At 42.8% G+C, this 26,656-nt stretch overlaps 1 protein-coding gene across 2 annotated transcripts in view; it reads left to right on the forward strand.

Annotated features, from left to right (window-relative positions):
• The first annotated feature begins 12,644 nt into the window (after positions 1 to 12,644).
• Positions 12,645 to 26,656, forward strand: part of MARCHF8 (membrane associated ring-CH-type finger 8) — a 94,486-nt gene continuing 80,474 nt past the window's right edge. The window contains exon 1 of one of the 2 annotated variants that reach the window (XM_082765455.1): positions 12,645 to 12,837. The gene's annotated coding sequence lies outside the window, so the exon portion shown is untranslated. The remainder of the gene's footprint in view (positions 12,838 to 26,656) is intronic. The other variant, XM_082765454.1, reaches the window with a different exon arrangement.

Genomic DNA, 26,656 nt, shown 5'->3' on the forward strand with positions numbered 1-26,656 from the left:
TTGAAGAATAATGTGAACACTACTGCAGTTAAAACTTTTCTTCTTTGGTGAATGAAAAGTTAAAGATAGTTTTTAAAAACTTACACTATGAATTAACTGTTACTGCACGTCTTGTGTTGTGTTTTATATTTGGAAAAGCTATTTCACTAGACAAGTCTTTAAAAGATGCACTTTACTAACTTCATTTACTGTATAACCAGACTTGAGGGGGTGTTGTAATGAGGGTGTCATGTAATGTCTTCTGTACTCTTGCGTTTTTTGTCCATTGCGTGGTATCTAAGTTATTTCACTAGAAAGATCCTCCTCCCTCCCCTTTCTTCAAAGAGCCTGTTTTGAGATATCCGAGGTGGTAGTGTATTCTGCCCCCTATTACATTCAGATTGGTATTCATACACTGTGTATCCATTCTGAAAATAACATATCATGTTAATCACGTTTTCTTAAAATAATACTGTTTATATGACAGATTTGTTTTTAAATAGAAAATCTTCCCCTTTGTTGACATTAAATATAAGGAACAACTTATTTTAACTTTTTTCGTAATCCTAGATTTTTTTAAGATTTCACAGCCTGGTTTGTTAAGATGTCGAATGCTGTTACTGGAAGAAATTCTAATAAATATTAAATTTTATTCTGGTTTATGATCTTATAGATGCACAAAATAACTTCCTATTTCAAAGCACATGCCTAAATTAAAAGTTGGGCTTTGCTGGGGTTGGGGAGAAGGGGATATTTTTACATCTATATTTTTCAGAAGCACCAGCTCATCTCTGTTCCCACTGAAGATGGTGGAAAATTCCCACCTACTTCATTAGAAACAATGTGACCAACAGTGTGTGCTTTAAATAAGTAAACCTCCTGGTTTTATTTTAAATAAACCTCCTGGATGTGGTAGCAAAGGAAAAACGGGTGTTCAACAAATGGCGTATTTTAATTTTGAGAATTTATCACCACCTCCTGATACTGTACAAAAGGCAGTTCAGTACTTACTTGCATGAGGCACCTCTAATGAGCATTTAGCTGCTTTAGCAAGTGGTGTTTGGAGCCATACCTGCTGAAAGCCCAACCTAAAGCTTGTCCTCTTTCATTCACTTAACATGTCTGGAGTCTTTATAAGCTTACGTTGCCCAAGGTGTTATAGTATGAACATACATGTACCTCCACATTGTATCTAGACACTTAAATGTCACGGTCCCTTTCTTAAAAGTTTCCTCAGTGATTTGGTTGTTTGGGGTTTTAAAATGATCTATGCTACTTTGTAGTCAAACAGTAGCATCTGATGAGCACAGCTGTTAAAAGTTCGGCCAATAAAGAAAAGTAGATTGAAAGAGAAATAACTTGAAGAATTCTCATCCTTGGAGAAATTCCTTTACATGTGGTCCACATGTGACTTCTTCCTTTGGAATTTTCAGAAAGTGAGATCCTTGGAACACAATTTTCAAATTTGTTCTTCTGAACAGTTACAAGGTAAAATGGTCATTCTGTGTGTGATCTCTGGGCTGCTTTTTTCTTACTAGAAAAAGCTGCACTGAGTGCTTAGAAGTGTATGTAGTTTTTCTTCTTTCCAACACAGGATAATACTTCATGCTGGAGGAAAAGAATAGGAAACTGGGCAAATATATTGTTTTCCTAGCAATTTGTTACTTGTGGCTCAGCATCTTTAAGACAGCAGTATTGTTCTCTTGTAGATAAAGTACAAGTTCTGGTAGGAAGTAGAATTAAAACAATGTAGGCTGTTATCACTTAAACTTAATCTGATATTGTTCAAGTATAATGGCAGGATATATATTTTTTTCTGCAGTGTATTAGAATGGCCACACTCAAATTTTTACGAAGAGTGTACAATTGAGATTTGTATCAGAAAGTGTGAATAAAATCTCGGTTGTGACTCTTTCTGCATATGCATAATGACATTCTGAAACGCATAACCATACTTTTCAGAAAATATAGTATAGTAATAATGTGTAAATTCTGTGTTTGTAGCCTCTTATCATTTCTATTTTAGCCCATTTTAATTATACCTGATAAAGGCTTTTCTTGAGCCTGCTCGACAATACTATGTTATAGGCAGTCCTTATTTCCAACCAGTAATACAGCCCTAAGAGCACTAACATTTTTAATTAATGTTTCAGTTGCTAATCTACAATGTCAGGTTTTACCAAATCCTGTATTGAACTGTGCTATGGATTAATTACTGTTTACTGTGTAAACTTGCCTAAATGGTTTGGTTTTCTGAACGTTAGTCAGTGCTCCGAGGTGCTGTGCATCTGCTGTAGACAACCATTTGGTTTCTGTGTACTTGTTCATGTAACTAGATTGTATCATAAGACTTTTACACAGTGGGAGTTTAATAATGAGTTTGTGTGCTCCTCTACTTTCCTTTTGTATTGTTTTTTCTTTTAACGTGAGGACCTTTAAGGCATAACCTGGCTGGTCTCTTGTTGAATGACCTTCAGGATTCTTGTGTCGAATTATTAGGTTCTACAGAGGTGTCAGAAGTGCTTTTGGATCTTGAATGAAAGATTTCCTTTCTCAGAAATCTCCTGTGGTGATAAAACTCTGCCAGCTCGCAATTCCCATCTCTACTCAGCTGGCATTCCCTTGAGATGTAATTGCACTGATGCCTTGCACTAACAAACTTGTCACAGACAAGGCTGGAATTGTTAATGCTTTTTATTATCCAAATGAAGTCTTTCTAGCTTTTTTACACACGAGGAATTCGAATTCTTTTCAAGCACTTCCAACTTTTGTAGTGGGGCACTATCTCCTGGGTATAAACTGTGAGTTTGGAGTTGCTTCTACCTCCAGGAATTTGCTTTCACTTACAGCCTTTGTGTTGGTCAGGGTTTTCTTTTTTATGTAACTCAAATTCATCTTGAAATATTTCATTTCATTTCTTGTTTTCTCTGGCATTTATGTTAGTGCTGAGTCACAGTTACTCATGTGAGAACGTTCTTGTGACTAAGAGAGACATTTGCAGCTATGGAATAGTTGTGTGAGCTTCCGCTGCTTATGAATGCTGTAGTTCTTAACCTGATTTTAGTTTGGGGTGAGCTTGCAATGTTTGCAGTGGATGGAGTGTTGGAGAGAAAACAATGAAAAAAAGCAATTTCCTTTGTGTAGTTGTTGTCCTGTTTAAGATTATTGCCTATTAAAGTCATAAGATGTGCTCAATAGAAAGATGAACTCTAGGATTTTCCTTGTGAAGCAAATGTGTTTAGAGCCATTGTGATTTTTTGGGTCGTAATGCTTGTTTTTTAATACACAGAACTGTAATTTTTTCATGTTCTTAGATGAAGTTTCCCAAAACAGTCTCCTGTTTAGCTGTTTTCAATTCCTGTTTTATATTTTATGTTCCTAAGGTTACTTGAGAATACTATTGAGTATTACAAGCATATCTGTACATGAGTGAAGGGAGGGATATTCCTTTTTGTGATATTAGTTTCAATTCTGCTTTTCCCTACACACTGAGCAAATACAGAATGAACAATTTTGCATGCAAAACTTTACTGCTAGTCAGAAATGCTTTTCTACCCATTAATCCAAAAAATAACAATTGCTTGAAAAGATAACAAGGGTCGTGTTTCTACTAAGGAATGTCATGCAAAGCCCCTAGGTGTCAGTGGAGATGCCAGTTTGAGCAGGTTCAGAATAAACCATTCAAACATACCTTCAAAATTGGACAGAACCAGGTATTTCTAATAATGCTTAGGTGTTTGCTGTTTTGACCTATTTTATGTTCATAGCCTATCTTTATTTCCTCATCAGTGAAGCTTAGATTCTTTTATTTGTCAGGTGACCTTCTTGGGCCAAGTATTTTAGCAAGCTGTTTTTTATCTTCCTCTCCTTGCTCTGTTTACAGTAAGGTGGATGCTTGCCTTATTTTTTTCTCATGAGGGAAGTCCACCACTCCCTTTTTGTCAGAGTTTACAGCCGTGGGTTAAAGAAGCAGGTCCTCTACTGTAGTTGTTAGCTCTGGGGACCTCCTGAGATTCTGTAGGGTTATTCCTGATGAATCTTTCCATCGGATAAGAGTTCCACTAAGAAAGTTGTGCAGTTAAAGAACAAGCTACACTTAAAGCCTTTCCAGTCTTTAAAGATTGACATGCCAGATTTTATGTGTATTTCTCTCAAAAGAGAAATAGCCATGTAATCCCACACATGGATCAAAAAAAGAAGAATGCACCATTTAAGAAAACTACGGAATCCAGTGTGCATCATCCTGAACCAATATGTGAAACTCTGTGGCTTAGGTAGGTTCTGTCTATTCCAGCCATTCCTTCTCCCAGCCATAATACTCTTGGTGACGTGGAAGTTTTGTGTTTTCAGCTCTTCTGTATTTCAAACATCATCTTAATCTTTTAAATTATAGCAAGTCCATAAATAAGCCAGTATGTTTGGGTTTCTTTATCACTCTTGTCAATGCAGCCTTGTATATTTTTTTCCTCTATTTTTAGGGCTATCTTGTGCATCTGTTATGGAAAATAGTTTGTCATTGCTTCAAGTTTCCCATTTAACAGTTCTTTAGCCAAGAAAACATATGCTTACATCAGCAGCAATTTAATAGCATGTCTGCAGAAGTTTTCAGAAAAGAGGAAACCAGCCATTTCCCAGCTTACTCTTAAGTCATCTTCAGTGCAGTCCGGGTTAGTCTATTGGAACTCCAGCTAATTTGGAGTAACTTGGTCTGGAAATGTTCAGCATAGGACATTTTGGTTTTGTTTGTTCTTCGGTATCTTATTAGAATGAATCTTGCTTAGTAATTTTATCTTTTTTAGAAATTATTGTAAGCACGCCAAAAAAAATAAGTGTCTGAAAGTGTGGTCCACTGTTTTGCAGCATAACTTTCCTCTGGAATACGGCCTTTCTGGCAAAGAACTATGTGAGGTGTTAACTTTCTGTATGAAGCTGCAGGAAGAAGACACCAGGGGGCAGCGGAGGATTTAAGAATGGGAGAAATTTTTGGTTTTATCCAATGAGTTCTGCAAAAGAAAGCCATAGATAAGACAGCAGTTTTTTATGACCCTTATTTAGCCCACTCTGAACAGACCTGAGGAGGGTACCTTGCCTAATTCTGAAGTGTTTCAAAAAGCTTTGAAAAGAACAGAAGAATGATGCAAAAATATGCTTGAACACTAATAGTTTTTCTTATGACGAAAACTATTATCTAATTTTAGTATACTGCAGAATAGAGAGGTTTCCTCTGTTCCTCCCTACTAACCACGCAAATGTGTATTTCAGCAGTGTCTGCTAGCTAAGTCATACAGGATGCTGTATACATAGTAAAAAATATTAACTGTGCCCATAATTTCATACTGCAAAGAGACAAATATTGTTGTCTTACGGATACAGAATGAGAATATGAAAGAATAAATTCAGTGGTATGTGAGGAGTGTATGCCAATAACAGGTCAAACAAGCTCTGACCGTCTCTTGCTGCTTGTCATTTCTGCCTTTGCAATTCAAGAAATTTTACAGGTCTTCAGCAACAAGAATTTATTCCTAATCCACACTTTCAGGTTGTTTTCAATCCTTTTTAAGCCAGTCTTCTGTAGGGTTGATGACTATGTATCTTTAGATAAGGATTATGCATTCTGATTGCAACTAGATGGTGAATTGTTACGGAAATAAGGCATTCTAGCTGGCATCAGAAATTTAAAACAAGACCTAATCACTAAAATAGTATGATTTACATGGTATATCATTAAGAGGGTTAATGAGTTGGAAATAAAAACCAATAAAGTTTTTCAAAAAAAAAAAAAAAATCAAGGGCTTCAAAACACCCTTTTCTTTCTCCCTTGTTTTATTAATTACAACTTTTTTTTAAAAAAAAAAAAAAAAAAAAAGCTTTTTTCTCTCCATAAACTTTGTGCAGACAGGTTTTTTGTTTTTTGTTTTTTTTTTACTTGAAAATAAGTTGTTTGAACACCACCAGATCTTAGATTTATTTGACATGAACCTATTTTATAGTTAATGTCAAGTTCTAGAACTGTTGCCTGTAATGGGCCACAATGGTTTGCTTAAACTCCTGTGCTGGCCAATGCAACGTTACAGTACAGGGATTTGTAATGAAATATCTTTGATTTTACGTGTGATTGAGAGTTCAGTGACAGGATTTCTTCCTAGCATTGCTGTTGCTGGTCTTGCTGATCATCCTAGGTAGTTTGCTTCAGTGGAAACATAGGATTTACCAAAATAAGCTGGATTGGCTTGAGATCAGTCCAGCACATGTCTCCAGGAATAGGAGCTAACAGACACCTTCAGAAAAAGGTGCAAGAATTCTTCAGTAACTAATGTGCAGGAACCTGTTTTCAACACTGGATCTTAATCTCCTATGCTAGAGGATGGTGAAGAATTTACTGTCTATATCTGCAGTATGAGATTAATTTGGAGGTCTATAAAAATCCAAAACAATCTTTGAATCTTAGTACTAATTGTGTGTACTGTGAAAATCATTTTCTTTCACTGCAGTTTTTACTTTCCTACCATTTTTTAATTGAAATTAATTTGGTCTAGTGCTGTGAGAAAGCATGAACAGTGTCTCCTAAACAATTCAATTTGTTCTATGTATTGCATTTCCTCTTACTCTTTTTTTTTTTTTTTTTTTTTTTTTTTTTTTTTTGTGGTACCAATTCACTGTCTTTGCTTTTCCAGGGCCTTAATTGTGCTTGCTGTCTGCTGAATTTCCTCTAATTTTGCAGTACACTTTCAGAGATCCTTCTGTCTTCTTCAGTTCCCTGTTTCCCATTTTCCTGTCTTGTATATTAAGCTTCAAGTTGCTCAAGGTAGTGACTGTCAGCTACTAGGTAATGGTACAATGGAAACCTTTAAAAACGTGATTCAAATGGTAAAATATACCCAGGGTTCTTCAGAGGGAGGTCCTACAGAAATGCTTAGTATTAATCTGTCCTCTCTGGACAGGATATAAATAGCAATGCAGTATGGGGAGAAAATGTAAGGGGAACATCTAGCTGAGAAGCTCAGCACAATAGCTGTGCTTAAGAGGAAGATGATGTCTGGGTTTTGTTACACAGAAACAGGCTGTCTATTTTTATGTCTTCACTGCATGCACGTGTTAGATGCATACAAGCTGTTCGTTACAGTAGGAGAGCCAAATCTGCAAACTAGATTGCTAAGAGAGGCTTAGCAAGGACAAATGTCTTTCCTCTGCATGTTTGAGGTTGGGAGGGGTGAGTTTGCATACCTTTGTATGCTCCTTAGGAGTCTGAGTAACAAACCTGGAACTGCAGCAGACCAGTCGGATCCTTTTTCCAAGTTCCGATCAGCAGAGCTTGGAACTTTTTTTGCATGTTGCAAAGTAGGAGAATAGTGAGCTGTAGGCATAGCTGCAGCACCATCTGATCTCTGGAGATGCATCAGTTCCCACTGAGCTTCCTTTTTATTTTTTTCCTCCCCTGAGTGGTGTATATCCTACTTGAACAAGCATTAAATTTATTGGGGTGCAGAGAAGGGACCAAGGAGAGCAGACTTTTTCCTTTCTTTTTTTTTTTTTTTTTTTTTCTGGATACCAGATAGCTTGTAGTGCTATAAGCCTTAATCAAGTGTGATGCCTTAATGTTGTGGTTTGGATTGCCCTAGAGCTGGCTCACCCATACCTAGACTTTATCTAGAGAAATTGCCTTAAAGGTCAATTTGTTGCATTTGCCAACCTTTTCCTTAGTTTTGAGGTTCAATAATGAGAAAATTCCTGTTAATACTTCTACAGAGGTTAGCGTTTATGAGGCCTGGGTTAGGCTTTATGACTGCAGAAGCTTATCTGCTCTGAGACAGATTCAAAGCTGTATCCAATCTTGTCAGTCTTCAAAGGCACCCTCACATGACTGTAAGGCCTGGCTGAAGCCTGCTGGGGTGTGTAGCCGTACGCCTGTTTGTCACGCGCCACGCCAGATTAAACCCACTGCGTGTAGGGCTGGCTGCAGTCATTGTCTGCTGAATGCACAATGTACCAGGGTCTTTCATCCCTGTACTGGGAGAAAGGTTACGATTTGGTTTGCAGGCAGGAATGCTTTTTCTTCTGTTTGCTTTCCAAGTGAAACTTTAAGGGTAGATGCCACTCAGTCTCAGAGATGGATGTCAGATGATCTCAGCTTAGTGATTTTTCCAAGGCTGGGTTTTACTGAAATGTATTACTGCACTGCTAATTTACAGCCAGCATCCAAGACAGAAGAAAGTCTGATAAATTTCAGGCACTTAGGAATGCACTGGTTAAGATATCTGCAAATCACCTACTTGGAGCTCTGGCGGTGTTTTTATTAAAGGTGATACAAGCTTTGAAATCTGGTGCCTCACTGGCTAAAGCTGCAAAGCAGTCTTTAAACAAGCTTTGGTGTGTTCTGTTGGGTGCAAGTCACAGACAAATGTTGCTCTCAGACGATCTAAGAAAGAAAAATGGTTTACTTCCCAGTGACTGCAGCTCTGGATATGTTGCCTGTATATATTTAATGAGTAACCTCACTTCTGGACTTCCTTTCTTCCCTCTTTTCTTACAAACAGAGGCAATGCTTTAACACTGTGTGGTTCTTGTTTAGTATGCAGTACCTTTCAGATGCCTGCCATGCAATTCTCATGCATCATCTAAATTCGCCTTTCATTTCTAAGCTGTTACCCTTTACTGGAGCAGAACAGTTTTCAGACAGTGAGCATCTTTCAGTCATTGTATGTCTGAGCACTGCTGGTTCTAACATTGGTGTTCTGGGCTGGTGAAGAAGGGGAGTGGTACTTGTTCCTTTCCTGTTCTCGAAGGAATTAGAAAAAAAAACAACTTTCTATACTCTTGAAAAAATGTCAGCAAATAGTATTCATCTTGAAATTGGCAAGAAAGGTGCATCTAGCTTTCTAGCTGGCAGAAAGCACTCCTGTTTATACTACAGAGCAGACTGAAATGTTGCTGTGTGAAACACACGAGTAACAGGTGTTAAGGAGTTCCAGAGGTTAGAGAGGTAAGTAAGGTGGTGTTTTGTTGTTTGTTTTTTTTCTCCTTTTTCTTTCAGAACCTGAAATCATCTTTGCATGGATAAAAAGATGGTCAGAAAGGACATAAACATTATTTTTATTTCCTTCCATCCTTCCACTTAGATTTGTCATTCTTTTCACCTTCACGCTTTTTCTTTCTTGTACCAGAATCTGTTTTATTTAGCACAGGCAGATAATGCAGAGACAGCAGTGCAGGAAGTCAGTCCTGGGTTCATCTGCACCAAGGGCCTTCAGAGAACTGAAGAAATTCCTCTTTTCTCTGTGAGTAGTGTGCATAGCAGAGAACAAACAAATGGGGTAACACAGCACAGGATATGCAGATGGAAGGAAGTAGAGGAACTGATCTGACTTGGAGAAAAGGTAGCAAAGAAGGTTTGGGAGGAGATCCTGTCTCATCTGCATGCTTGCATTTGTACATAATAAGCACATACACAAAGGGAGGCTTGCATGTTTCTAGCAGCCTGACCGGACACTGTCTAGATTTAAGGCTTCCAGGGTACACATTCTTTTCTTTTAGTTGTTATTATCCAGTCTAATAAATCTGCTGCTATACTTTTTTCGTTAATACCCACAGACGGGAGAGGTGATGCACATGCATGTGAAATGAATGAGCATGTATGTACTGAAGTGCATGAAGGTACTTACACCTGCCTATTCTTTTCCAAGGGTCTTTTGGGGATGAGGTGGCCAGAAGGATTTATGGGAATTAGTCCCCCATCTGCCCCTCGCATTTGTGTGATCCCCTGCAAGACATCTGGGGCTGCTTCCAGTCCTGAGTTCCTAATGGCTGCAACACTAATTAAGTACAGTATTACCATATTGCATGTTTTTGTGTAGAAAACTGCAAGAAAATGTTTCAGTTTCTTAAGATAACAGACTGGTATAGCTCATTAAATATGTGGTAGCGATAATTTCAATTTATATCAGGAAACAGATTTTACCCAGAAAATCTGAATAACTTGGAGACCCAAACCACAGTGGAATTCTGAAGTAATCCCTTGAAGGCTTGTGCAGTTTCTATGGAAACATGCAGGTGCTCAGGCTGAGTTTGTGGAATAAAATAATCAGTTATAATTATCTGGGAAAAGTGAGTGATTCTTTTCCACATAAGAACTACTGTGTGTGTTGTCATAACTGAAGACAAAGAGGAGTGCACGATTGTCCAATGCATGTTTTTTAGAATTCAGCATTTCTGCACCACAAGACTTGTCAGGCCTTCCCACTGAAAGGAGTAAAAGTATTTCTGGAAAGCATAGTCTTAACAATTACGTTAAATCTGTGCTGCACCTGCAGAGAATTGGAGTCTCGTGGGCACAGGGATAATTCTGTTATTCTGACTTTAAACAAATTGTATTTATTTTTTGATGGCAAGTATATAAAGGCCACATCAGTATGCTCACAGTCCACATCCCATCTGCAGGGCATCAGGACAGCCCTTTTCTGCAGACCTAACACTATCTTCAGCTAAGTGTGACATGTGTTTCTAGGAATACGTTGCCCAGCTACAGTTTCCCCTAAACTTTGAGCCAGTGGTATCCAATTATCGAGATGGAGATGTTCAGTTTCCGTGTTTTGTTGTGTTGTAGCATTTAAAATGTGGGATTGTCAACAGCAATGCTAGCTGGAAGAATGTAAGTTTTCCACTCGACTAATGGCCTTAAGTTTATAGTTTCTTCCTTATTTTTTAAATTAGTTGCAAATTTTGAGGGAAAACATTTGCAAGCGGTTTGCATTTTCTACTGAAGGTCTGTCAGGCATTGAGGGAGGGTGTTCCCAGTAGTGCTCCTCAGTACCAAGGCTTTGGTCCTGGTTCTGCAGTATTGCAAGCATGGTGATGCAGGGACTTTTAACTCCAGAACAACACGTTTAAAATACTAGACAAGCTTTCTGGGGAAACAAAAAGACTGTGGTGTGATAGTTGCAAAACACTGGGAAGGTTTAGATCTGCAAAGGAATTTAGGCACCTTGCTCTCCTTTGGAATTAAGGGGGTTGTACTGATGGTTTATGGTGGCTTCTTTCAATTCAGAAATTTCAATTTCCCGTTTACCTGGGAAATCTGCCCTCTATGCGGCTGGGTTTCTGTGTAATTTCTATTCAGCTGTATCAACAGTTGCCCTGTCTAGTCTGGCACACTGAGTACTGGGTGGTGAGCTGTGCTGAACCCATAGTGAGATAAAATCCTACCCTGAAAAGTAATTAAAAAAGAAAAGGACTGAAAGTATGAAGGAAGAAAACAGCCTCCTTTGAGATTTCCCTGTGGCCTCAAGGTAAGCCAGCAGCACATCTGAGAACAGAAGCTGGTTCTCTTTACCAGCCGGTGTCATACTACACTGCCTACTAACAGGACATGGTTATCATCACACACAGACATCACCACCCCCTGTCTCCTAAAGGGAAATGAACTGTCTGATGTTTTTTTTTTTTTTTTTTTTTTTAATTATTTTTTATTTCAGTCTATGTAGGACTAAATGGGAGCTGTAAACAGGCTCTCCTCCTCCCAGGAAGATGCACTGTATACTTGTAGGTGGTGCTTCTCACTCCTTCACTACATGGGTGTGCTGGGTCCTAGCTCTGATGTGTAATAACAGAATTTCAGCCCGGCATCTTTGGTCTCTGAAAACCTATCGTGGCACATTTTTATGTAGGGGGTGGTTGTGCTCTGCATCAAACGGGGTTGCCTTGCTCAGCTTATTCCTTTTCACTGTACTCTAAGGGTAAATGTAATCTCCCTGGAGCCCTGTAAATTATTGATGTGAAAAACTGCAGACTCAGGAGATGAAAAACTTTGCCCGGATTCAGTGAATGAACTTGCACGTCAAGTCAGGAGCTCTCCTTGTTTTCCGTCTGGTTTCTCTCTTAGCAGTGCCTGCTTTCCTGTCTGGGCTGCACTGACGGGAGCAGTTTAGCAGTGCTGCCCATATTCCTGTTCTTTTTCACTTATTCCCAAGTGTGATACATACCATGCCTGGACAGGGGAGTCTCTCCTTTGGCATTTTCTCATAAACCTCTAATTTTTCTTTCTCTGCATAGCTCACCTCTGTAGCATATACAATTCACCTGTTCCTGCAGATAACAAGCAGATGTTTATTACCAGTTTTCTGTCTTTAGGAGGAAACGACGAAATGTGCAGTATGCAAGTGTAAAATAGCTACAGCATCTGGCACCCAGACAGCTCTGGGGCAAGCTTCATTAGTACTTGAACCTTTTCATTTACGTAACCTTGGAAAGGATAAATTTACAAGATAAATTAGTAAGTGCATGTTAAAAATTAGCAACGCCGTCAAGGTGGCTCTGAGCCACCGCCAGGCTTATAGCATATGTAAAATAAAAAATAAAGTTATAGGGCAGCTCGTGGAGGTGGGGGAACGACCCCAGCCGAGCCATGCCCCGAGGAAACGCCCTCAGCACCTCCACCGGGGGCCGAGGTGAGCTCGCGGCTCCAGGTGAGGCTTCCCCCGGCCGGCGGGGCAGCTTTCTGCGGGCCGGCGCCAGAGGCAGCAGAGGGAACCCGCAGCCCGAGGGCTCCTCCCGGGCCCTGCCTCCCCCGGGAGGGCTCCGCGCCGCCCCCGGCCCGGCCTCGCTTCCCCGGCCTCCCCCGGGCCATGGCGGCGGGGGCGGGCCGGGGCGGGGCGGTGCGCTGACAGGCAGCCCGGCCGCCCGCCGTAAACAGCAGCCGGGCGAGGGAGCCGGGGCTGCCCCAGCCCAGCCGGAGCCTCGCAGCCTCCCCCCGGCCCCTCGGCAACGCCGCGGCTCGGCCGCCTCCCAGGGGCATGGGCGCGGGCACGGGCAGCAGCCGCAGCCGGAGGAGGAGCCGCCGGGCCGGGCCCTGCGCGGGGCACCGAGGTAGGCTCGGCCGCCGCCCCGGCCGCGGGGAGCCGCCGCCGCCGCTTCCCCCGCGGGGGCCCAGCGAGCCCCGCCGCCCCCCTGCGGGCTCGGGGAGGCCGGGCCGGGCGCTGCGGGGCTGCCCCCGCCCGGCGGCCGCCGCTCGTCCCCGCCGGGCCCCGGGGAAGGCGGCGAGCAACAGGCGGCCGGGCCGGGGGCTGCGCCCAGCACGGGGAGCGGGCGCCAGGTGCAGCGCTAAGAGGCTTTGCCCTCCGCCGCCGGCTTTGTCTGCGCAGCCTGACCTCGTCCTGCGGAGAGGGAGGGCGCCGGGGGTAGCGGCGCTGCCCGGGGGCAGCCGAGGGGGAGAGGCGCCGGCTCGGTTCCGAGGGGGACCCCGGCTCCCACCCGGGGAGCGGAGCGGGGAGAAAACTTTGTGCGAGGTGCGCCGGTCGTGGCGTGACCGTAACGAGCCGGCGGGCTGGGAAGCCGCATCGCCGGGCGGCTGCGGGAGCTGGAGGGTGGCAGCCGTCCGCCGGCTGTCTCCCCAGGGTAACGCCGGCTCCAGCGTGCTGGAAGTGCGAGCGAAGCCAGGCGTGTGAGATGCTCACCTTCCACGCTCACGCCTCTGGCTCTGGCACTGCACAGTCCCTGCGTGGTCCTGAGCAAACCAAACCTGCGGAGCTACCGGTGGCATAACCGGCCGGGGACACCCAGGGTAGGGCCCGGTGGGTGTGCACAGAGAGCTTGGGAGGAAGGTGGTGCTGGCAGAGGAGCCCTGGTCTGGCAGCAGCACTTCAGCACTCTTTAAGAGCTTGTGCCGCCGACTTCAGTTCTGGAGTAGTGTCAGGTCAGGCTGGGCTTGAAGCAGTAACAGCCCTAAAATAGCCCGAAAATTTTCAGAGGAAAGAAGTTTTCTTTGGAAAATGCTTATCAAGCCCAAGATGTTTGCTTTGAAACCTGTCAATGCTGATGAATTTTTCCTGACACAGAGTTCAGCTAATTTCGTCTCTGGACCAGGATTACTGGAAGCAAAAGTCCTGGCTCAGAGATGTGCTCAGGATAACAAACTGTGCCCAGGATAACAATACCTGCTGAGGGGTGCTGCAAGCTGCTCAGCTGTGACCCACGCTGTTGGTGCCAAACTCCCTGGAGCAACCTGTAGCTGCACTGTGAGAGCAAGACCTTCCCCAGCATTTAGTGCTGCTGCTGGACACCCAACAACTGTCTCTTCTCTGTGAGCTTCACCTAACTTCAGTTACTGTCTGATGTGAACCTGACAAATCCAGCATTCACTGACTATTTGGTGTTGTGGTGCTGTTTGTGGATTTTTCTCTGGCGTGGCTTTCTGCTAGCCCTAGTCAGCAGTCTTGCTTACAGAGGTAGACTAGTTGAAAAGAAGCAATTTTCTGTTTTGGGGTGTCAGGTTGGAAGAAATGCTATAACCTTTTTCATAACTGAGTGTACGGATATGTAGTCAGAACTGGCGGAGGTGTCTAAATGAAGCAGTTATTATTCTAGTACCAGGAAATCCACCTGTTCTCTGGTTGGTTTTGCCTAGTCTTAAGCGTCACAGGGACGTATTAATTCAGCAGGCTGGCTGAACTTCCTATATTTTCAGAAAGTTTTTCTGCTCTCATAGCTCTAACCCTTTGGACAAACAACTCTCCCATGTTCAAGGGTGAAAGGACTCAATCTTCCCAGCTGCTGGGGCTGTCAACACATGCCAAAGTCTCTTCTCTGCCAGCCTGGTTTCCTTATTGCTCTTCCAAGCACTGTTACTAGGGGAGGAGGCAGGTCACTGCAGGAGCGTGGCAGCTCCTAGTCGCGATGCTGCTCAAGGAAGGAGAGGTAGGTTCTTATAACAAGTCCTAAATTGATTCAGCATCCTGAGAAAAAGGAGTTTCCTGCTCTGGGTCTTTCCTGTCATATCTGTCAGAAGCAGTCAGCCCGAAGGTGACAGAGTGATAGCCAACCTCATAAATAGTTACTGAAGACTAGAGTGAGAAGGGTCATTTGCCAGGAAAAATGCAACCAGGAATTAAGTGTCCTTCTCTTTGTTCTTTTTGAATTTTGCTTTATATTTTCTTTTGCTATTGTGTCTGTACCTTCCTTGCCCCCAGTTAGATATAAGGAACTCTTGAGCCTTGTAAGTGTCTAATGAGCATTGTGTAAGAGCTCAAAGCTCTGCAGTGCTTTGGATGTGGCTGGAAAGACAGGGAGGTGCTTCCACTCTGTTTGCTGTAGAAAGAGGTGAAATAGAGGCAGAACTTCCACTTTTTATTTGTAACCAGAGAGCACTGAAAAAAAAATACAGAGGCACTGTATTTTTATCATGGCACTTTTTGGAAAAAAGTCTTTTCCATTGTTTTTTTTTGGTCTGATTTTTACTGTATGTTCTCAAATGAACAGTATGTTTATATAGTGTGTTCTGAAGAAACGCGTAGGAAGTAGTTCAAGTGCCTGACTTCCCTTAGATGTCAAGGCAAGTTAATGTTATCCACGTCTCTGGAAATCCACCCCAAAACTTTAATTGCATTATCTGTTTGTATATAAAGGTTTGGAGATCCAGAACTTGGGTAAGCAGCAAAGCAGAATTTAAGACATTCAGCAATCCAGTCAAATCCCCTTGTGGGAATGCTGTCCTGTTTTCTTAATTATGGTTGTTCTGGCCTCTGAGACCCTTGAACTGCTCATCCTCTTTTGAAACACTGCTTAGGAAAATAGGTCATCTCTGGTCTTTAATTTGATTTGATTGGTTCATAGGACCCAAAGATGTTTGTTGTTCATGGATAGCTGCCTTTCCTGGGTGCTCTTGTGGGTTTGCATACTGGAGAATAAGAACACTTGTAATTCTAAACAATTGCTCTTGTCTAGGTTTTGCATCCACTTCATCCTTCCCTGTTTCTAAAACCAATGGGAGGCTCATTTGTCACTTTGGGTAGCATGGGCTGAGCAACATAAGGTTCTTCTGAGTAAGACTTGGTCATGCAAAATTTTTAGAAACAATGTGCATTGAGCTTGAGAGGTCAACGACTGTCACTTCTATGGAAATGGCATTTTATTCTCTTCAGAATATGCTGAATTAATTTAATACATAGTATTTATGCATACAAATACTGAATAGCAAAGCTGTAGAAGGCTGTAAAGAACGGAAAATTAGAAGTCTGGGAAAACTTCAAAGCTAGGACATATTAAAGGGGCATTTTTCCTAGAGAACAAACAATGTTGTTACTGCCTACTCCGGTGCTTCCTTCTCCGAAGGGTCAAGGCTGGCTGCTGCAGCAACAGCACCAGGGAACCACATAAACCACACGTCTAATTCACTGTATGAATTCTTACAGTGAGATACGGAAATAGCAGTATTCATGGAACTTGTGCGGCGTTTGCTGTGACTTGTTTTGTTAACTTGTGCATTGGCTGTAACGATCTGGTGGCAGCTTGTTTGTGCATTGCAGAGCTGCATTCAGCTTGCTGGATGGGTTTTGTTAGTGGAGAAGGTCCACAACTCCAGGGCCTTGAAACCATCTTCACAAAGCTGGGGCCAGTTTTACTATTTCTGTTGTGTGGCCTTTCCTGAAAACATCAGCTGGCTAAAGAACTTGTAATTTCCAAAGCAGATTCTCTTTCACTGCTTACCACAGTGTTTTTGTGGGTCGTTTATCAAGCAATCTAACCACATTGCTGCGAAGCACTAAACAAGCATTTAACAGATTACATTGTGTTTATTGATTCTGGGTTAGGTAAATGGACAAGATGCCTTTGCACAGTCTTTGCAAGCACTGTTTTTTTCACCTGTTCAATGCAATTAACAGTACGATTTAAGAACTGTGTTATTCTTAAATGTAACTCATTGCCAGACAGCTCACAAACAGCAGCAGAGATCCGTCTCAACCATCAACGGTTTCTAGTGCTTGCAATTTCTTTCCCCAGGGACCAGGGGGAAAGCCGGCCTTTATTCTGTGCCCAGCTGGTTATCAGGTTTGGGCTGCTGTAAATAAAAGGTGCATGTAAATGGCTGTTCAGTTTCTATGTCATTTAAAGTAGGTGCCTGTCTGGAGTTCACCTGGGAGACCTCCAGACGAGTAGGGAATCTTGGCAGCGCATCTCGCGTTTAACCAGAGACCTGACAGAAAGTCAGAGTTGATTGAACTCAGCTGAAAACAGTGCTGGGATTTGTGGCACCAGGTATATCTCTCATGGGTTACAAAATATTAACAGATCCTGGAAACTGTGGTTGAGATTTTCCAGTGTTGGATGAAATGAGATGCTTAGTCAACTAGGAGGTGAGCACTTTGCTCTGTGAGGCTCATGTAAGGGTCCCAATTTTAAACCTTGCAGAGCAGGTGGCCAGGATCAATACAGAACACGAATATCATATACATGTATGTAAGGATGGGTAAATCCCATGTTTTAGTTAGGCATACCTTGATACCTGCCACTAAAAGTTTCTGTCCTTAAAGCGCAGTAGGAGGGCAGAATACATGTCAGTGTATTCAAGGGCAACTTTGTCCCCTACTTTGACCCCAGTTTGAATAAAATCCTTCTTTTACACACCATGAAGGGTAAGAGGTTCATTACAAGGAAAAAAAATATTCCCAGCTGTTCATCCCTACCTAAGCAGGTAGCTTGACTTCTGTCATGTTTTGGACATGCAACAAGAACTTGACCGTCTGAACCAGGAGGGGCAGCTGAACTGAACAGAGGAGAAAAAAAAAAAGAAGGAACTTGGGTGCCAGGCCAAAAATACCTATATATGGATAGAAGCTCGCACACATGGTTGCTACTTTTTAGAAAAGCAAACCGATCCCTTCCTCTCAAACATACTTTATTTTTAAAAAGCCTTTTGGTTCCTCTTTATCATGTGTGCTGCTCCTGCAAGGAAGAGTATCTGGGGGGGTGGGGTGGGAGGGGAAGGCATTTCTTAATAAGCAGTCAGGCTTCCCTTGGGTCTGATCTGCTGGTTCCGATGACCAGAATAATCTGTCACTCTGACTTACTGCTAATAACTCTGTGCCATGGGTGTAGCTTGAGGATGGGAAACGTTCTTCTGTTCTTATCAGCGGTTTGTTTATAACTTCTGGTCTCCTGTTATCCAAGAATTTTTGGGGTTGCAATGGTGGGGGTCCAGGCATTGCCGTGACTCAGCACCGAAGGCTGTTCCTTCTTCACAGGTGAATTTTTCGATAGGTGATTTTTGCCTGTAGAGGGTCATTTGAATAATATCAGCTGAAGAGGAAGCAGCAGGCTCCCTGTGTACGATCCACCCTGCAGCACCAATTAAGCATTGAGGAAGTGTTCAGGCAAACCTTACTACGGTAAGTGCTTCACGTGGCAGCAGGCATGAGTCTGGCCTCCCCCTTCCTGCAAGGAGGAAGGAGATGTTATGCGGGTCATTGATGGGAGTGCCTACTCTCCTGATTACTGCAGGAATTCCTTTATTTTGATTCTTAATGGCCTCTTAAAGCATATCATGCTGACAGAGTCTCCTTCAAAATCAGCTAGGGGGGTGCTGTATCAAGGCGAAGAACCATCTTTGACTATTTCTATTTGCTTTCACTGTCCCCGCTCCTCACGTCAGCCAGGACAGAGGATTAATCTCTCTGATCCCTCTATTTCTAGTTGTAAAAGCGCAGTGTGCTATTGAGGGTGATTCACTACTAGGCCAATCCTTGTTATAATCTATTGTAACTATGAATGCATCAGTCAGAACAGGAAGGCTAATGGAAAAAAAATGGCTTATTTCTGTGTTGACTGTATGTGTGTGTGGGAAGATGGATGGTTTGAAACGCGCAGTCATGCGATGCAGGCTCTGCCGTGCTTTCACACCATGGGCCATGTTACAGCATCAAATTCCTGCAGATGCCTCATCTTGCCCTGTCTGTGGTTTTGTCTCCTCCTCGCCTGTTTCCCGTGGCTGCCTTCAGCAGGCTGCTCTTAAGGGACTTGCTCTGAGCAGCCGGACAAACTCTGCTACAACAGAGAGAAAGTGAAAGTTCGCAGTGGCTTTACTGTTCTTAATGAGGCCGGTAACATCTGATATTATCAGAGCAATGTGAAGAGCACTAGGTAAAAGTTTACTGTAGGTGACAACAGAGTGCAAATTGCACATGGAAACAGTCCGGGGGGTTATCAGTAGAATTCAGTTTTTCCTTCCTTTCTGGTAAATGAAGAGAACTTCCCTTTTAGTTCTGCATCCAAAAAGTTGTCCTTTTAAATGTGATTATCATCATCGTTGCTTTCAGGGTCATTTTCATACACAGTCTGCCTGCCAGATCTGAACTGGAGGTGCCAGAACAATGAAGGACAGTTACCATCAGTGTTTTTTATCTAGCTCAGTCCATAACAAGTCAATTACATTGCAGCTGCTTCTGTAAAGTGTATATGTATATATTCATAAATACATACACATAATAGATAGAAACCAAGGAAGCTGAAAGCTTCCAGAGGAGCTGCAGCTCTTTGACACTGAAAATTATCTCTAGGTGAGAGAGTTTTCTTATTCCACACAGCATAAATGTAAAGAACTAAATACTGTCTTGTTGCAAAGGAAAAAAATGTCTGCTTAGCTCTATAAAAAAGAGGAAGGTCACTTGCAACTAAAGGTTTATTTTGAAAGACAGGAAATCTGAGTCGTGTTCTGCTTCTGCCCTGTATATTTCTGGTGTAAGCTACCTCACCTATGCATACGTTTACTTTCTGCAGATCATTTGTCATCTGTCCTATGTGTTTTGTAATATTCTTGGAGTTTTTTAGTCTGCTTTCCAATGGGAAGTGTGCTTATGCAATTGCACTGCAAGTAACTTCTGAACCTGTTGGCCAAATGTCAGATATTTGCTGAAACTGTAGATGTAACAGGAGGAAGGGAATGTAAATTGCAATGTCATGACCTAGAGCTGTAGCCTCACCCTGCGCTGAAGCTCACAGAGATAGCACTTTTTTAGACACAAGGTATTTCACATGGGTGGATGACACTTAGGAACACTGCAACCACAAGATACCAAAATGTATGCTCTGAGGGTGCTGATCCTTCTGTCCAGTGGATGTCCTTCTTGTTTTGCAAGGTGTTTTGAGAGTGTAAGGGAGGGAAAAGGTTAAGAATTGTTAGTAAATTAGAATTGGCACTGTGCATCAGACTCTTCACAAAATTAATGTTTGATAACATAAGGGGGTGGAGGGAGGAGAGATTCAGTTGTAAAATTACAGGAGTCTTGTCAGACTGGCTTGATCTGGAGAGTTAACAAAAAAAGTAGCATGTTTGATTAAAAGATAGAAGGGAGTTTTAACTTAGCACTTGGCATGACAAAGCAGAAGCCAATAAAAATGAGATCAGATTTCAGCCTTCTAAAAGTGTTTGTGTTCTTTTGCAGTGTGTTAACACTGTATTGTTAAAATATCTCTGCTTTGGGGTATGAAAACTCTATAATTGCTGTTTAGCAGTTCCTTTGCATGAGAAGTGTACTGTGTTTCTGTGATTCCCATGACAGTGGTGTTCAGCTATTTTGTACCCTTTGCCCTGGGGTCAGACCTGAAAGAAGAGGATAACCTCTAAGTGAGACCCCTGGAGTTAAGTCTTTCAAATGTTGTGGAAAATATTCACCGTGTTGTTTTCCTTGTAAAATTGCAAGGCTTGAAAGGTCTCTGTGCTGTTCTATACAAGCTGCTACATGTTTTGGCAGATGGGTGAGAAAGAGCCATGCTCGGGTACACCTGAAGAGCTCTGCAGCTCCAAGGCATTTTAGAGATGAGGTTCTTTTTATATCCCTTCCTGGGAGTGTAGGAAAACTGCAGTGTGGTGTTTTCCAGGTGAATTGCTCAGAAGGTGAGGTTTGCAAGGTCCTGTTGTATTTTCTAAATATCTAGGGTTTCAAGATTATTCCTCTTTGAGCTTTCCTGATATAATTACTTTTTTTTTTTTTTTTTTTTTTTTTTTCTTTAATGAGGTGTATAGCTTTGTTTCTAGCTGGACATTGTGCAAGTGAAAGATGAGAACTTCAGCTTCAAGGCTCTGTTCAAAGCAGCAATAGACAGCCCCGCCAGAGCCCTGTGGCTTGTACCAGCATTGTCTAAGAGCTTCTTGCATTTTGTGTCTCCTCACCGTAGATGCTTGTAGTGAAAAGTGGGTGCATCTCCTCTACTTACCTACCTGCCACACGCAGTTGGTTAGTCTGATGTATGCTTTGTAGTCTTTTGGTGGTTTTATTCTTCCCAGGATCTGAGTCTCCCATGGTCAACATCTGGTGCGTAGGGAGCCGAGACACTTGTATCTGCACCAAGCCCAGGCTTTTATTCACTGCTGGTGTTGATATCAGTTTTCTCACTCGTTTTCCTCCATTCAGTGATACCCTGTTAAGAAGCAAGTGTGGCATTGTGTGGTTCAGCTGACAGGGATCCTGAGCGCAAGGAAGCTGAGTCAGGATCAGTTCCTTACATAGAAAGGGAATTAAATACATCATGCATTTGACTCTTGGCTGTGATCTTCCATTGTGTGTGCATTAGACATTTGTTATGGTTGCTTGCTTTGTCTGTGTACTTGAGCTCTGCTTGTCAGCTGGGACACGTGCTCCATCTCTGAATGCCCCCTGGGGTGTATACCTGTGCAGTGTTACAGGTGCTGTGCTCAGACTTGGCAATGAGCCCATGCTGCCATCAGGGCATCCTGCTGGTGAGGCTGCTGGCTGGCTGCTGTCAGCTCTCAGCTCTCTTTTCATGTCCTTCCTAGCTGCTGTATTTGGGCTCTCAGCTTTGCAAGTCCTGCATGGGTTTGGCTGAGCCTGTCTTAACTGGCTGAGCCTGTGCAGGGGTGGTGTGCTTGTGGGTTTCACACTCATACTTCAGTATTGCTGTGCTTTCCACAAGACCTCACAAACCGTATACTCATCCCTTGTCACACAGTTGTAACTGGCATTATTTCTTGTGTGAGTAAGGGAAGGAGAAACGGCGGATTGATTGTCCAGACTCTGACTGGCCTCCTTTGAGCTGTGTCCTGTGAGCCTCATGGACAGTTCTTTGTGACTGATGTAATCTAACTAATGCATATTAGAGACATCTGAGCCAGAATAGGGAATTTAGTGAGATGAAGAAACTGTTGGGTTTCAAGTCTGGAAACAGCTCTTGCCAGCAGAAGATGGGGTGGAAGGCAGCATGGCCATGCACAGCACGTCCCGCCAAGGCCGGTGGCATGGCCGTGCTGGAGCACAGGCCTGCTTTTCCCGGGTGCTGTTTGTCCTCAGTGTCCAGCAACCCCCGTGAGTCAAGGGAGAGCTGGCAAATTTCTGTGCTGAGCCTTTCCTCTGCTGGAATGTGCCAAAAAAAAAGGTGGTGGTGTGGGGAGAGATAATCACTGGCGAGCCAAGTCATGCTGTAACCCAACGAACAAGAACACAGTGCAGTGTACTGTCGCTGGGCCTCACAAGACCTCTTGTGTAGGAGATGCCACTCCAGCACGACAGCTGTCAGGGATAGGTTATTCGAGCCTGTAACTGTCTTCAGCACAGCTGTGAAGATGGCTGTGCCTCTGCAGAGCTCTTTATCTCCCCTTGCCCTTCTTTCTAGGTTTTGAACGAGAATCCTGAAGATCTTAAGAAGTCTCTTCTGGGCTGAATGATAGCTGCTTTCCCTTTTCTCTGTTCCCAGCAAAGACGACTGATAGATGATGGCCTTTGAAGAGCTACTAAATGTTGCATTGGAAGTTGGGGCATAAAATATAGTTCTAGGAAAGGCAGTGACTCATAACTGACTGTGACACTGGCTCAATCAGAGGGCTGCTAAAAATAATCCACCTTCTAATCCCATCATTGATCTCTAATTGAAGAGGTATTCTAATTTACAGCCTGCAGATGGAACAAGATCGGAGACTGAAGTGAAATCTTGGGTTTGTCAGTCAGGAAGAAAGTCTGGGCAGAATCAGTTTGGAGGGGGAATTTTGAGGGGACACCAGCTAAGGGTAATGGTGCTGATCTTGCACTGAACTGCTGAATCTTGTCCCCAGCTAGATACTGTAGGGTGCTGTTTCGTCAGCAGTGCCTATTTTTCAGGCAGAGGAGATGCCCTCCTTGGTGTGTAGCCCTGAAGGAAGTGATATGGTTTCCCCCAAACACTGAGCATACAAACAAACCTTCTCACGTTGTGTGTCCGTGGTATCCTTTTCGTTTCCTGTTTCAAACTGTTACGTAGCATTGGTTTAGCGTTAACAAGAAAGCTGCCTGGTTTTGCTGCAGAACCAGCATGTTTTGGCAACAAGGGAAAAAAGAGCCTTTTCCACTGGGTTATTTAACATCTCATAAGATTGGGATTTGAATACTTGCTAGCCTCTTTTTTGTTTAGTTTCTAAGTTAGTCCCTGTCCTCTATAAGAGTGTAGTGAGAGTTGAGCTGACCTTGCAAAAGTGTGAAACTTCCGTTAACTTCGCAGGAAATGCAGGGAATGTGAGATTTGTGCCAAATTACTTCTTCAACAGGGGGTGGTAAAGGGAGCTTGTGAAAGAGGAGCTTTGCCATTGCCAGCTGATACTCTTAAGTAAATAGCTTGTGTCCCTGTGAAACAGAAGTGTGACTTCCCATGGGACCAAGGTTTAGTGCCTCTTTCAGAGAGCACAGCTAATGCGGCAGTGTGCAAGGAGGAACTGGGCGCCTTATGGCACTGAGGGCTCAGCGCCTGAGGTGCTTCCTCTTGCACCCGGGTGCTGAAGGAGAATGATTGCGTTCTCCGAGGAGAAATCAGAAATGTTTTGGTCACTTGCAGGCTCCTGCCACTTCCAAACTAACAGAATCCATACCCTGCAGCATGAAGTACTTTATGTCTGCCTTGGTGCCGATGTGAGCCTGTACCGAAGCTGGGGCTGTCTCTGGGGTGGAACAGGCCAGCTGGCCTGAGCGAGCAGAAAACTGAGGGGATTTTGTCTTGGTTCTCTGACATCATCTGTTGCACTTGGAATAGAAAGTAGTTTTCTTTTTTTCTTTTTTTTTTTTTTTTTTCAATTACAAAAAAAAAAAGAATCTTACATTTGTCATTTAAAGCTGCTTAATAAAGAAATATGTCCTTATTGCTCTATTAGGCCAGTTCAGCAGACATTCAGGTTATTTGTCAGTAGTAATTTTTTATCTACTTTTTGGAAGAGCGGATATGCCTGGATACTGTTTTAATTCTGACTACTTAAAGAAGGAAACCACATGAGCACCAGGTGTAGGTCCTGGAAAACATGAAGGAAAGCAAGATGGGCTCTTTTTCTTCTTAACTGCAGCTTTGGATGCAGCTGATGTAAAATTCTGATGCAACCTCAACAGGTTCAACGCTCCCCTCTTTCCAACAGGATGTTTTCTTCTCAGACTGATGAAATTTCAGTTAAAAAAAAAATAAAATGACCTTTTTCTTCTTGCCTTCAGTTTCAGTAGATGCCTGATGGAAACTGCTGTTCCTTCCAGTTTTTGTCCTCATAAATGTTTCAGGTTTTGTAATAGTGCTCACATGCACCAGAATTGCATGGGCTCTATTCAGCACACTTGTCTTATCTTGATGGCTCCTCTCTAAACTAATTTAAAGGAAAACCCATCTATTAGGGAAGAAGACAGAAAAAACACTTATAAATGTGATAGGGTTGAAAAATGTGACCAATTGGTATCGGTGCTGTGGTCATGATCCTGAATTTTATTTTAAGCCTTTCTCCGTATGGACAGCTTCCCATATTGACTTCCTTTGCTTGCCCTGTGGATATGCAACTGCATCCCAGAATCCATTCCGCTGCATTGCCCTGGCTACTACCAGCTTCATCTAAAACATGTTTTGTCTGACAGTTTGCTGCTCTCTAATGGCCTGGGTTTCTTCCTACCTTTAGTAGATACCTGAAGATTGGTTGGAGCATCTCCTGGGTGAAAAAACAGAAGCCATTTTGGCACTATGAGTCAGCCTCTTCCCAAGCAGCAAGAAACAGACCTGTACAATTCTCATGGTTTCTCATGAACAGGCACAGTTTCCGTTCACCTGCACACTTGCTGTCTTAGCAGCCTTTTGCATCTGCCCGTGGTTGACAGATGGGCTTAGAAATCCTGTTTTAGTCCTGGTAGATAGCTGCAATAGATTTTTTTCATAAGATTATATATAGAGCTTGTATGTGCATAGGAATGGATTGATGGAGTTTTGTTGTGTTTCTCTAAACTTCTTGTTAACTGTTTTTCCAGGCATCTAAATGTTTGTAGAAACGAAGGGACAAATTAGGGGTGGGACAGAAAGGGTGAACACTCGGTTGCAGAACAAAGAACAAGGACGGAGGGTGAGGAAGTAAGCAGTGGACACTAGGTTTCTTGTAAATATAAGAAAGGAATCCACAGTCGTGTATTCATCTCATGACCGCATCTAGCAGCTATTTTAGGTACAGTGGGGATGAATGGCCTTTTATAGACCATGGTGAGGAGTGCCTTGTCTGGGGGGCTCAGTAATGCCAGTTCCTTCTTTTCTGGTGGCACAGAGCACAGTTGAGGGGGGAGGACACGCAGACCCGACATACGCCTTCCAGCACACTTGCATGAACCAGCTTGCTAGTGAAAGGAAATTGTTTTTGCTGACACTTCTCTGCTGCCAGTGCGCGTTGGTGTCAGCAATGTGTCGCGTGGGGAGCTGGGATGCGGGGAGCCTGACTGTTTGTCAGCCCTCTGAAATCACTTGCCTGGGCTTTAAGCTACAGTATGGATACTTGAGATAAGAAGAGAAGGTGCAGGGTTTTAATCTCGCTGCGTGCACTGTGACAAGCTTGTAGCTGGGAGAGACTGTCTTGTTCTGGCACTGGAGGGGAATTAATTCTGTTCAGACCTGCACTCTGTTTGTAGGCTTTATGCAGTTTTGCTATTTAATGATAATGCTGTTACACAGAGGTTCTTAAACTCTTCATAGTGCAATTTCCATGTTGAAATTGATGAGAAATACCATATTTGCCTCGCTAGCAACTATGTCAAATCAAGAATCGCAATGGTGGCTGTGCAGGTGTAACCCCTGCAGGAGTGATTAACACACATCCCGCTGTTATTGCAGGCCTTACCATAGCGTCTGGGATTTGGTTGTGCCAGGTACTGTGTATTGCCACAGTAAGGAGCGATGCCAGTCCTACAAGTTTTTTGTGTGGGTGAAGCATCCAGGAGGTAGGGAAGTTGGAAATACCATTGTCCAGCCATGAAGTAGACGTGCTATCCATGAATATATCTGTAATAAAAAGTAGTGACCTGTAGCATTCCCTTGGATTTAAAATGTATTTAAAATTTAACACTCTTAACTTCAGGGCATAGCAAATGACTTCATGTACCTAGTTTTGCATCAGAAGGTCATTTTATTCTAAAGCATGGGGAAATATGCTTGAAAATGATGTTATGTCATGCAAGTTTGTGGAAGAATCAGGTACAAAATGCTAGGTACATTGACAGTCTTGTTTAATGCTTGAGCTTTTGAAGAAACTGGTTTGGGGCTCTCCAATTCCTGTACTGTGCAGGTTCTAAGGAACTTTTATAGCTGTTTCCTTAAAAAGAGCCTAATGGTTAGGCATAATGATGCAGAAATCTATATTTGTTTGCTTGTTTGCTTTAAAGATTTCCAGAGAAAAGATATGTTGTAACTTAAGCCTGTAAGTAGTGATCTGAGATTTAACTCATGAATCATTCAAAAGAAATGCATTCTGATGTGCATCAGTTTAGAAGCTTCTTATTCACCCAGCATCAGAGAAACAACGATTTCATACTTCTCCAAAATGCAGAATAGTTTAGTCAATACTATCTTCTTTTTACTCTGGCTTAGGATGAACAGTTTGCCTGGTAGCAGTTAAACAATGGTGAAAAACGTTGCTTAGGCGCCTGTTGTTCTT

The sequence above is a fragment of the Aythya marila genome (genome assembly GCF_965140915.1).
Source record: "Aythya marila genome assembly, chromosome: 7".
Classification (NCBI taxonomy): domain Eukaryota; kingdom Metazoa; phylum Chordata; class Aves; order Anseriformes; family Anatidae; genus Aythya; species Aythya marila.